This window comes from Nannobrachium achirus, assembly GCF_963921795.1.
Source record: "Nannobrachium achirus genome assembly, chromosome: 21".
NCBI lineage: Eukaryota > Metazoa > Chordata > Actinopteri > Myctophiformes > Myctophidae > Nannobrachium > Nannobrachium achirus.
The window spans coordinates 11,409,158-11,422,248 of NC_137828.1; positions in this window are offsets into that span (position 1 = coordinate 11,409,158).

A 13,091-nucleotide genomic window follows, 5' to 3' on the forward strand; every position below is an offset into this window, starting at 1 on the left:
TTTGAGAAATGATGTATTCTCTTAGTATTTGTTTGTTTTCTCTTGGAGGCTGCCACCTTGTGGTGAAAAGTGTCAGTTAAAAAACACAGATACTAAGTATGTCACAGTATCAACTCCTCCCCTATTTACCATTCACCCAACACTGTGGGGTGTGGCTATATCAGCTGGGTCACCACCCACCATGCCATCCATGCATACTTTTTTTTTTTTATTTATAATTTTTATCCCACAATTTTGTAACCCATTTTTTCACCCAGTGCTAATTGCCTATGTAATCCTGGGCTCTGCTCTCCCTCTGCCGCGCCTGGGGAGACAACGGACTGACCTCATGCTTCCTTCTATGCATGAGGAGTCCAAGTTGCTTCTTTTCACCTGACAGTGGAGATTTCCCTGGTTTGGACGTAGCGCGTGGAAGGAACACGTTATTCCAACCAGTTCCTTTCCCCTCCATCAGGCGCCCCGGCTGGCCAGGGGGAGGCATTATTGAGACCAGGATTACGTGCATGTTTTTGTGAGGGTATCAACCCTAGGAGACACGGGGAGAACATGCAAACTCCGCACAGAAAGGCCCCTTTGCCAACCCCACCTAGGGGTTGGCATACTTAATGAACTGGGGGTGTGGCTACATAAAAACCCAATTTTCATTCTTTCTGTATACTTTTTTGGAAAAAATCTTCCTCCTAGTATAATCATAATACCTGATAATCATGTTTTATAGGGGGGGGGGGGCAGTGTGATATTGTCTGGCTACGTCAGGCTAATACGGACATACACCGTACACGCACTCATACGGACCTACACACTCGTCAAATGGTGGAGCGGCTAGCACCGCTCAAAAAAGTGGCCTTGCATTTTCAGCTGTTGAAAAAAAAAAAAACACTTTGGTGGACACACACAGCCTTATTATCAACAGATTAAGACCTGCTGTGAGTGCCTGTGGCATGAATCAGTGGAAAGATACAGCACTCGAAAATTCTTTAAACTTTGTGACATTCATAAAATAAAATACAACTGTGTGTGTTGTTGTCAGTCTAGGGCCTGTGGAATGTTCTTGATGCCCCTCATGCAATGCTTGTTCCATGTACAGCAGGACTAAGTGACTTGAAACGGTAGCCTAGTTTGTTTATTCAGCACATGCTGCACAGTAGGCTATTACAGCATGCCTTCATGGCCTGATCTGCTGGGTTTCATATTCACAGCTGCTTCCTCCTGCACGGGAGAAGGGCGTCAAGTACTGACAGCGCGTCAAGTGCGAGAAGTTTGATGAACCCCCACATCCCACAGAGGTACGACTGCCCTTTCATCTGCCAAGTAACGGCAAGAGAAAAATACAATTTCAACGGTGTGTCAGGGCTTTGAGCTTTGAGCTGGCAGCCTACTGAATAAACCATGGAAGATTCTATCCACGTGGACATTTTCTTTCTCATCGTAGCAGGGGACGGCCTTGTTGTATCAAGGAGCCTCCCTGGGGCACTGAGCAGCCCCAGGCTATTATATCATACGGGGAACTCTTGTTGTCATACCCAGTGGAATGACATTGCTGATGCTGGCACTCAAGTAGCATGGATCCCATGCAAATTACATTTTTAGCCTTTCAACCGGTGCGCACGGTACGCACCTAGATTCGTTTGAAACTATGAGCAAGGAAGGGCTAACAATAAGCATATCATCGCTGCCTGCCCTGGCAGAAAGCTTGTATGGCCAAAACCTGTGGCAACAGGGGAATTTGGGATACAGAGGGGGGAGAGGCGACTCAGGGAAACACAGCAGGGACAGGCATAAAAAATAGAGCGTTCATTTATGGAAGCTGACAAAAAAGCAAATATATTTAATATGGAGATACAAGGTTTCTGTCCGAACAATGACAATAATCATGGCTGTCAATATGTCAGTACACGGACAAATGTGCAATTTTTAAGATTTTTTTTTTTACGCACCAATGTTCTTATTTTGATCTTAACTCTTATACCGCTTTGGACGTTCCTGTTCGCCCCAATTCTCAAGAGACCTCCGCGCCAATACGGCGCTCGTTCGCGTTCGTTCGTTCGTTCGTTTACCTTGTTGAAGCTGATGAGGGGTCGCGCCGCCGTGTACTGTAAACACATTTTCCGCGGTGATGGTGTAAAAAATCCATTATGCGTTAACATCAACGGAGACCAATTCACTTCCTTGTTGATTTCTCTGGCTGTGAGGCTCTGTGGCCAGTGACTGGTCTGAATCACATAACAGGCAAATTCACATTCATTCTCGCATGACGCCGCCCTCTGCTGCCTGGCAGACCAAAGTGCACTATTGCACAATCAAAAAAAAAAAAAAAAAAAAAAAATGTCTATCTACTATAACGTCGCAAAGGTAAGCCGCTTTTTGATGGCACCAGACCCAATAAATAAATAAATAATCTGGCAGTAGGAGAGTTAAGAACCAACTAGAAAATATTGTTCCTTCGAAACAATTGTGGGCTCGCTTCAAGCCAGAAAATATAAAAGTACAAAATGTCAAGATCGCAGGCGGTGCTCTCTTTGACGTTACTGACGTAAAAGATTGGTCCATTTTGTTCCAAAAATGTGTTGTGCAAAAGTTGACCCGCTGGTGGCGCAATAACAGGCCAATGTAAGAAGGGTGGTATCTGTTCCTTGACCTATTGGGAATGTGCTTGCAAGATTTCACGCACATTGCAGGCTGTGTTCATGATTTGAGGTGTTTTTGGCTTTGGCCACTCTATCGCTGCTTGCAGCTATATTTATTATTATTATTTATTTTTTTGTGTGTGTGCACTTCATAGGCATATTAGATAAAGGTCCTTAGATTGTGTGTAGAATGTTTCATGCAAATTGTTAAAAAAATCCTAACGGGTTTAAGCGTTTCACAAACTGCTCAAAATGATATAGCGCCCCCCTTTGGCCAATTGGAGTAAGATTGGTTTTAGTGATATTTGGACTAACACTCTACATCTTTGCCAAATGCCATGAACATGTTACTTTGCATGTATGATTTAGAGGCAGAAGAATAATTTGCATAAAACTGCAATATTCATTGAATTATTAAAAAAGCATGTTTCAATTTTAAAAATAAATCCGATCTGACAGATCTTTAGATATTGGTCCAAAGTTCATGTAAAAAAAAGTTTTGTGGATGTGACGCGAAAATTCCAGAATAAAAGCGGGTTTAAGCGTTTTACAAACTGCTCAAAATGGCGGAAAATCTAAGGGCGGAGCTTACTTAACAAAGACACAGATGTCTTCCGCTTGAGTCAAAGCACGCGTGTAAGCAAGTTGCATGTCTTCAAACGAAACGAGGCATGACTTATGCCCGTTTAAAGTTTTAATTTTCAAACGCTTTGTATAGCGCCCCCCTTTGGCCGATTGGAATGAAATTGGTTTCGGTGATACTTTGACTAACCCTCTACATCTTTGCCAAATGCCATGAACGTGTAACTTTGCATGTATGATTTAGAGGGCGAAGAATAATTTGCATAAAACCGCAATAATGATTGAATTATTAAAAGTTTATATTTCACTTTAAAATAAATCCGACCAGACAGTTTGACCATAGTGGTCCAAAGTTCATGTGAAAAAAGTTTTGCGCGTAACGCAAAAATCCCAGGAGGAGATAGATTTTTACTGTTTTTCATATAATTCAAAATTCTGGGGATCTAAAGGTCAGAGGTTAAAAGTCAGAGCGTAAAAGTTGGAGCACTGAAAGATTGCACTCTCCCACAGTAATAAGGAAAAGACAAAATCAAACCTCGGTTCAAAGTGAAGTGGTGAATCTTAGTATAGAATTGTCTGGAGAGCCGGTATGACAGCCGGTATAATAGGTTTTAAAAAAATATATAAAAAGTCCTGCTTGCTGGTCTCTTAGTTGTTTGTCAACTGCATCCCTCTATAATTATTTCAGTTTCTGTTATCTTTGTGGCCTACTAAATTTTTCAACTTCTGCTAGATTTTCAATGTATTTACTCTTGTCTGCCTTAATGCTCCTTTTTACCATTCTGTTAGCATCTGTATATTCTTATTGTGCCTTTGCCTTTGCTCTTATGCGGCTATTTGTCATTGCTGCAATAGGTGAGACCTATTGCATGTACAAGACAGATAAAACCTGAAGGCCAAATTATCATGTGAAGCTTGACCAATCCTCAAAGTATCCATTCATCTGACCGGGAGGGACACCGCACACATATTCTGGACGTACAGGACAGATAAAGCCTATTCATTCTGAACTGAAATGACCATATATGGACATGGGACACACATTTTGCTTTTTGAAAAAGCCTATTCATTCTGGACTGATATTTTGCACATACGGGACAGGAAAAACCTGTTCATTCTGGCCTGGAGTGACCATATATGGACATGAGGTGACATACATTGTGTTTTTGAAAAACCCTGTTTACTGTCAATATTCCAGGATGACCTCCCACTTGGGTAATGACGCCCCCTGGCGATCATTCAGAGAAACTACTTCAGCTCCCGTACTAACGTAGGTAGGAAGGGCCTGTCACTCAAACCGGAGTGACCCGCCTCCAGGCTATATAAGCCCCCGGAGGCGGAAGTAACATCCTCTTTTCACTCTCTGCGATATCACATTCAGATAAGTTGAAACTCAGCCTTTGTATTATTATTCTTCGCGCATTAGCCTAAAGCGGTGGCATTAGGAGTCGCCCACTGGCGAGTGTTGAATTAACCCGTACTTAAGAATACTTATTCTTGTTCCGTCCTAAATCGACGGTTATTTCCTTTTATAACAAAGGATTATTACTGCTTGTTCAGGCCTCCGCCGAAGCAAGCGTGGCATAGCATTAGCCGTTAGCTTGTTAGCTCGTCTGCTATTGTTAACGTTAGCTACACTGCTCACCGCTTGTTCAGGCCCTGCCCGAATCAAGCGTGGCCTAGCCTTAGCCGTTAGCTTGTTAGCTCGTCTGCTTCTGGTTAACTCTATCTACAGTGCTTCGCCATGGATCCTCTGGCCTTCCTGCCGAGGCAATGTCCAGGCTGTCCAGGACTCATCGACGGACAGGATCTTCACCATCTCTGTGTCGGCTGCATGGGCGTTGCACACGCCTTCTCTGCACTGAGTCCTCAGGGGAGAGCAGGACCTTTCTGTGACTGCTGCGTGGCCTACGACCACGATGTACTGATACACCGGTTCTTCCTAGCCAGGGCAGGCCTCGGGGCCTGCGCTCCACCAGGTGGGTCCACTGCTCTCAACCCCACAGCCCAGTCTTTCCTTCCCCAGGCGGCCCGCACCGTTGGTCAAGGTGCGGCGCTGCCTTCCGGAGATCCGCTTGACAACCAGCGCGCCATTCCAAGTCAAGATGGCGCCGTGCTACATGAGACACCGCCTGCCGCGCAACCGACCGCAGCTAGCTCCACTGTCACTGGAGCTGGCGGGTCTGGTGAAGTCGCCGCTAAGAAGGCGACCAAGAAGGCTAACACCCAGACGAAATCTCCGGTAGCCTTTTCCCCTTCGGGCGCGGTGCCCAAAAAGAAACGCTTGGATGTGACCGTCGGGGACGTCCCCCTCGACGTGAGCATCACCAAAACAGTCCAGACCTTCAGGCGAGAGTCGGACCTGAGCTCCGGTCAGAGCGAGGGTTCTGGTTCTGAATACTCTGGATACACGGCCGAGGAGGAGGAGGACTCCGTCGAGGACGAGGGTTCTCGACTCACGGTCACTGTGAAAGGTAATGCCCCTGCGGCTCCAGCACGTCAACTGGACGCCGCAGGGAGCTCCCAGGCCTCCTCAGGCACCACTGCCCCTCCACCCGCCAGTCAAGCGAGTGAAGCGGGAGCAGAGGACGTCGATTCTGCAGCAGAAATGCTGGATCATCTCACAGTCTACATGAGAGCTCTGGCCAGAGTTGGAGAGGAGTTGCCACCTCCTCTCCCCTCTGAAGAGGCAGAGGATGATGATGAAATGCCCGGGCAGGAGCCTTCGGTTCCCGCCCCGTATGTCCTCTCCAGGCTGCCGCTGGTGAAAGGTTTCACCAAGGCCCTCCATTCCTCATGGAAGACACATAAAGACCCCAGGAAGCTGCCTTTCTCTGTGCTGGATTTGGTGGGCGGTGCGGAGGCAGGCATGTCCACCTGCCCTAACCTGGACCACCTGTTGGCACAATCTTTTCTGAGTTCCGTCAGACCCCAGTACAAAGATGTAGGCACGGCTAAAAACGGGCCGTTTGTTGGCCCCGTCGGCACCAACCCGCCGGGGTTCACTGTCCTGGAGGACAAGCTGCAGTCGGACAGGGCTCGTAACGCCTACCGGTCCGCTGCTCTGGCCGCTAAGGACCTAAATCTGATCCAGCTCTTGCTCGCTTCCACCAAGGACCTGGTCAAAGGTCTGCCCACGGGGGAGCACACAGCTGAACTGAACACTCTATTTGACATCATGCTGAAGGTCAATTGGCATGCGGTTAAGTGGATGGGCAGGTCCATGGACTACAACCTCCAGTCTGAGAGAGCCCGCTGGCTCGACTATGTCGACCTCGAGCCTAAGAGGGACGTGGGCGAGAAGCCTCTAGGTCCTCGCGGGGAGATGTACAAGTCTCTCATAAATATGGAGAACAGTCCCACCACCCTCATGGGTGGGGGCTTGGAGCTGCTGCAGGGTAGAGTTACCTTCTTCAAGGCGGCTAAGGACATCGTCGAGTCCACCACAGTGCCACAGGATGAACCGCAGCAAGCTAGGAGGACGTCCCGCTCCTCCCGCGCCAAGGAAAGGGGCCGCTCTGCTTCTTTTAAGAAGCACTCGTCTTCCTCCAGGGGAGCCTCTGCAGCCAGGGCGCCTGACAGGCCCCGCACCAAGGCTGTGGTTCCCGAGCGCGCTCAGCCGCGCCGCCCGTCCAAGGATGGCAGGCAGCAGTCTTCATACCGCGGTGGCCGCGGTAGGGGACAGCGCAAATGACACTCTGAAGAGGGGAATTGTGCTGGGGCGGGGGTCCGAGGTGTCTCTCGGTCCCCCTCCCCCCAAACGAGGGCGTTTTTCGGTACCCCGTGTCGGGGAAATGAAAATGTTAATTTTGATGCCTCCTGTGTCGGCAATAAACATGTTGAAAGAACAAAGTCTGTCTCTGTCCAACTCTCTCGCACTAGCACAGACGACCCCATCGTGCATGCCTCCTGTAGTAATGATGAAGTCCTGTCAGGACTCGATAATCAATCACAGGTTTTATCAGAAACCAGTAATGTTAATGTCAAACAATTATGTGGTTCCTCAAGCGCGCGAGTGGGATATCCCTCGCGTCGACAATATGAATCCTTTATGCATGCCTCCTGTAAGAATGATGGAGTCCCGTCAGGACTCTTTAATCAGTCAGAGGTTTTATCAACAACCAGTAATGTTAACGTCAAACAATTATATGGTTCCTCATGCGCGCGAGTGGATTTTCCCTCGCGTGAGCGATGCTATGAATTTAACCTTGAGTCAGAAATTCTGTCGGCCTACTATGAGCCCGGGTCAAGGGACAAGCATAAAGGCCTTAGAGCAGGTATTAAACGTAAAAGTTCCTCTCCTGTCAGGGGAGAATGCTTTAGTTGTGGGCGAGTCTGTTTATCAGTCGAATCGCTTTGCTCTTCCTGTCGCTCTATCGAGCCAAAACCGAACGCTTCCGGTTTCACCGGATACGGATTCGCTAGCTCCCCGCTTCCGGTCCGGCCGCAAAAGAGCTCCGCTAGTCAAGCGGTACAATCGGAAGGTGTTCCCACCTTGCGGCCTATTGAACCCCTGCGCTCCGCATCCGGGTGTTCCGGATACGGATACGCAGGTTCCCCACTTCCGGTCCCGCCGCAAAATAGCTCCGCTAGTCAAGCGGTACAACCAGAAGGTGTTTCCGCCATGCGGCCTATTGAACCCTTGCGCTCCGCATCCGGTCGTTCCGGATACGGATACGCAGGTTCCCCACTTCCGGTCCGGCCGCCAAAAAGCTCCGCCGTCACGGAAGCACAGTGGTGGGGTTTCTCTCGCTCAAAACACGCTAGCACGCTGTGCGCGCCAGTGGAAGTTATGCAACCCGAGCCATTGGGTATTTCGAACGATAACCAGGGGTTACAGGTTACAGTTCGCAGACATACCCCCGCTTTCGAGCAGGGTTATTCATACCAGAGCACGTGGTTTAAAAGCAAGTCTTTTGAGAGAAGAGATCAGCTCATTGCTAAGCAAGGGTGCTATAGTGGAGCTGGACAGGACCCAATCCCGCATGGGATTTTGGAGCCGTTATTTCCTGGTGCCCAAAAAGGGGGGGGGGCTACGTCCCATCCTGGACCTAAAGGCACTAAACGTGTACCTGAAGAAGTACGTTTTCAGGATGCTAACAGTACCCACCATGTTACGGTCGGTCAGGCAAGGGGATTTCCACTGTTCAGTGGATCTGAAGGATGCTTATCAGCACGTCCAGATTTATCCCCCACACAGGAAATTCCTTCGGTTCGCCTTCGAGGGTCGCCTGTACGAGTATACAGTACTCCCTTTCGGTCTGTCACTGAGCCCGAGGGTTTTCGTGAAAGTGACCGAAGCAGCCATCGCCCCGCTGAGACGGCAGGGCGTCAGGTTGGCGACGTACATCGACGATTGGATGATTTCAGCGAGCTCCGCCCACGAAGTGGCGCGTCACACACAAGTGGTTTTGGCTCACCTGAAGGCCTTAGGTTTCATAGTCAACCACGGCAAGAGCATGCTGACTCCAGCAAGTCGTCTTACATTCATTGGGGTCCTTCTGGACTCATCCGACATGTCGGCCCGTCTCTCAGAGGAGAGGGTGGACAGGTTTCGGGAATGTCTCGACTCCTTTCAAGTGGGCCAGGAGGTCACTTACAGGAGTTGCATGGTACTGACGGGAATGATGGCTTCCGCAGTACATCTGTTGCGTTTGGGCAGGTTTCATATGAGACCTTTTCAAAGATGGATGTTATCCCTCGGGATCCCGCCCTCCTTGAAGTACAAGAAGGTTACGGTTTCCCCTTCCTGCGCGATCGCCCTGTCTCCGTGGCTGGTGGAGGGGTTCCTCACCAGCGGAGTCTCGATTGGCGAGGTGGTTTCCCACAAGTCGATCACGACAGACGCCAGTCTCAGTGGATGGGGAGCCACTTTCGAGGGGCGCACAGCGCAGGGGCTTTGGCCTCTGGAGATGAGGGGTCGTCACATCAACTATTTGGAGTTGATGGCTATACTCCTGGCGCTCAAGCATTTCGAGCCTTGGATTTTGCATTGTCACGTCCTGGTCAGGACAGACAATACGACGGCCATGTTTTATGTCAACAAACAGGGGGGCCTGTCGTCGTTGCCTCTGGACCGTCTGGCTCGAGAATTGACGGTTTGGTGCTTGTCGCGCCTCAAGTCGATCAGGGCCTCACACGTCCCAGGTCTCCTCAACAGCGGAGCAGATCTCCTGTCCAGGGGAGGTCCTCGCTACGAGGATTGGTCTCTCCACCCCAGGGTGGTGAGCCAGATTTTTCGCAAGTTTGGTCAGCCAGTGGCGGACCTGTTTGCGTCAGCGGAGAATACGAAGTGTCCGTTGTTCTTCGCGGTGAAGGGCAGTCCTCCCTTGGGGTTGGACGCCTTAGCGCACACGTGGCCGAGAGGTCTACTGTACGCGTTTCCCCCCTTCGACTTAATCCGACCCACTCTGGAGAGAGTCAGGAGGTTCGGTCTGGAGATGCTCCTGGTGGCTCCCTACAAGGGCACGTGGAGATCGGCGATCGCCCCTCTCCTTTGCGAACCGGGTTGGCAGCTGCCTCAGTGCAGGGACCTGTTGAGTCAGGCCAGGGGGGAGATCTTCCACCAAGGCCTGCAGGTCCTAGACCTGTGGGTTTGGCACGTGAAAGGTTAAACCTGCTGGCAGCCGGTTTTTCTTCTGAAGTGGTTGATACCATTCAGAGTGCTAAGGCGCCCTCTACGAGGGCGTCTTATGATGGAAGGTGGAATGCCTTTGAGGACTGGTGCGAGTCGCGTGTTCCACCTGTGGTGGCTCATGTGGCGTCAGCCCAGGAAATTCTGGAATTTATGCAGAACCGCTTGAGAAGTGGTCTAGCATTTTCTACCCTTAGGGGGTATTTGGCGGCTATTAATGCCTGTCACCTGGGGGTGGCGGGCAAGGCACCTTCTAAAGTCCCGGAGGTCATCAAGTTCATGCAAGGAGTTGAACGTTTGAGGCCGGTGACTAGGTCTTTGTTCCCAGTTTGGGATCTGCAGGTGGTTCTAGGGGGCCTATGTCGGGCTCCCTTTGAGCCGCTTGTAGGGATGCCTTTGAAACTTTTGAGTTTCAAGACGGCTCTTTTGCTGGCTTTGGCCACGGCTAAAAGAGTTGGTGACCTGCAAGCTCTCTCGGTGTCTGCGGAGTGCATGCAGTTTATGAACAATGATCTCAAGGTGTTGCTCAAGCCTCATCTTAAGTTTGTTCCTAAGAACATGGTGGTTCCTAAGGAGCCTGTTGTTCTTCTGGCTTTTCATCCTCCTCCGTTTGTCTCGGTGGAGGATGAACGGCTGAATTGCCTTTGTCCTGTCAGGGCATTGAAGGCCTACTGTGACAGGACTGCTGGTTCTAGAGCTTCTTCTCAGCTCTTTGTAGAAATGGGCAATGTTCTTGTCAGAAAGCCGGTGTCTAGACCCACTCTTTCGAGGTGGATTGTGGATGCTATTAGGCTGGCTTACTCTAGTGCGGGTGTGGAAGTGCCGGCGGCACTTAAAGCCCATAGCACTAGGGGTGTGGCTACTTCGTGGGCACTGGCAAAGGGAGATTTGTGTTTCGGCGAATTGGTCTTCGCCTTCTACCTTTGCAGCCTACTATCACCTGGATATCGAATCCTCTTCGCTAGCGCATTCGGTTCTGGGTGCAGTTGCCTCCTCTACGTCATAGAGGAGTCGGATCTTCCCCTCCCACAGGTGGGCATGTAGCCACCTGGGGTATTTTGGGGGGGACCCTGTGTTTTCCTTATATAGTGTGTCTTACTTATAAGGCGGACTTGTCCTTTTCATTTAGTTGAATGAGGCGGACTTCGGTCTGTCAGGGTCTCTCCTTATTTTCTCATGCCTTCACACCCAGGTCCGGTGGGCCTGGGACCTTCTGGGTGATGGGTCACGCCCGTTTGGGCTGTGCTCACCCGTATGAGGGGTGTGTGGGGGTATGAGAGTAGGTTGTGGCTTAGAGGGGAGTTTAAGAATCCCAAGTGGGAGGTCATCCTGGAATATTGACAGTAAACGGTAGGTTCCGTACGGAACCATTGTTTACTTAGATATGGAAGGATGACCTCCCACGTAATGCCCCTCTGTTTCACTGAATGTGGCAGAGAGTGGTATTAAGAGGATGTTACTTCCGCCTCCGGGGGCTTATATAGCCTGGAGGCGGGTCACTCCGGTTTGAGTGACAGGCCCTTCCTACCTACGTTAGTACGGGAGCTGAAGTAGTTTCTCTGAATGATCGCCAGGGGGCGTCATTACCCAAGTGGGAGGTCATCCTTCCATATCTAAGTAAACAATGGTTCCGTACGGAACCTACCGTTCGTTCTGGACTGAGATCACCATGTATGGTGATTAAACGGACATTCTGTTTTTGAAAAAGCCTGTTCATTCTGGACTAAAATGACCATATATGGGCGTGATACACACAAAGCCACTCATAGGAAGCGGTTTTCACCGCTTCAAAAACAACACATATTGGCCATTTTTACACTTTGTTAATTTTAAGATTGGTATTATTATTAAAGGGGAGATATAATGGACCGAAGTCAAGTTTCCTTTCTTTTTGCGCTGAGTTTAATTTATTTTAAACCAACGTTTCGACTGTAGCAGTCTTCCTCAGGGTTTTACAGAGAACAAATAACATGCATCCCACAACCTTAATTAGAATCGCCCCAAAAAATAGTGTGTATGTTTGTCCGTTTGTCCATCTGTAACTCCACGTTCAGCAGTTGTTCAATTGTCTAAAAAACATAATACAAAAATCAATAACGCATGTACCTTGCCCAACATCAACTTTATCACCTTCAGATGTGTCTCTACTTCTCATAATCCCCAAATGTTTAAAATATTTTCCCAAATTTTGGCCTGTAGGCGGCTTTGTCCTGTGATGCGATTTACATCACAAATGGGCGTCACCAAGCAGCGCACTCCCAGTCCGGGGGCGCTTCCAGAGAGAGCAACATCACAGTCTGTCTGCTTCACACCAAGGGGGACTAACAGGCACACACACAAAGGGGCCAGCCCCCCGCAGGGGGCTGTAGGCTAGTCACTTTTAAAGGGACAAGGACAAAGGTGCAGTGATCTCATGGGAGTGTCCCCAATCTCCCCATCAACGAGGGTGGGGGGATAATTGTTCATCACTGGCAAGTGATGAGCACTGTGCCAAAGTGACTTAAAGTGACCAAAAGTGTCATTTTTAAATGTTAAAAATATACAAAACATTGTACGCCTATGCGCCAACCATTTGCGGTTTATACCCATGTGTGTCTAATACTCATACTGTGCATGTACTGTAGTGAACGATGACTTTTATGTGAACGTGCCTTGTGAGGTCAGACTGTGAGCAGCTCATATAACATTGAATGACAGACTGATAGATATCATGGAATTCCCGGCTCAGGGTATCGTGTTCACAACATCCGTGCTGTTAAGTAACTAAGCACATTTACTCAAGTACTGTACGCCAGGCCCGATAGTCCCGAGATTATTTCAATGTCTTTCCCTGCCAGGCCCGATAGTCCCGAGAATTTCCCGTTTTTGAAAAAGAAAATAAATAAAAATAAAAATTCAAAAACATTTTCTTTACCCCAAAAAATGTAGTAGGCATGACAGCAATCGCGAAATTGCATGTTTAACCCCCATAGCAACCCCATCTTTCAAACATGGCAGCCATCTTTGTTTACATTTTAGGAAAACATAATGGCTGCTATCTCATGAATGCCTGAACGGATTTCCATTCGGATTCTTTTGTTTGGAAGCTGTGAGCAATGTGGACACACGTGGTGCATTATCTAGGCATGGGTGTGCATGATCCGTGCACTATTAATTACATGGAAGTCTATGGAGACAGGGGCATATTAGCTCTGGTCCATCGCTTTCACCTCCCGCATTGCTCCCGGTAAAGCTCTGACAGACCCGTC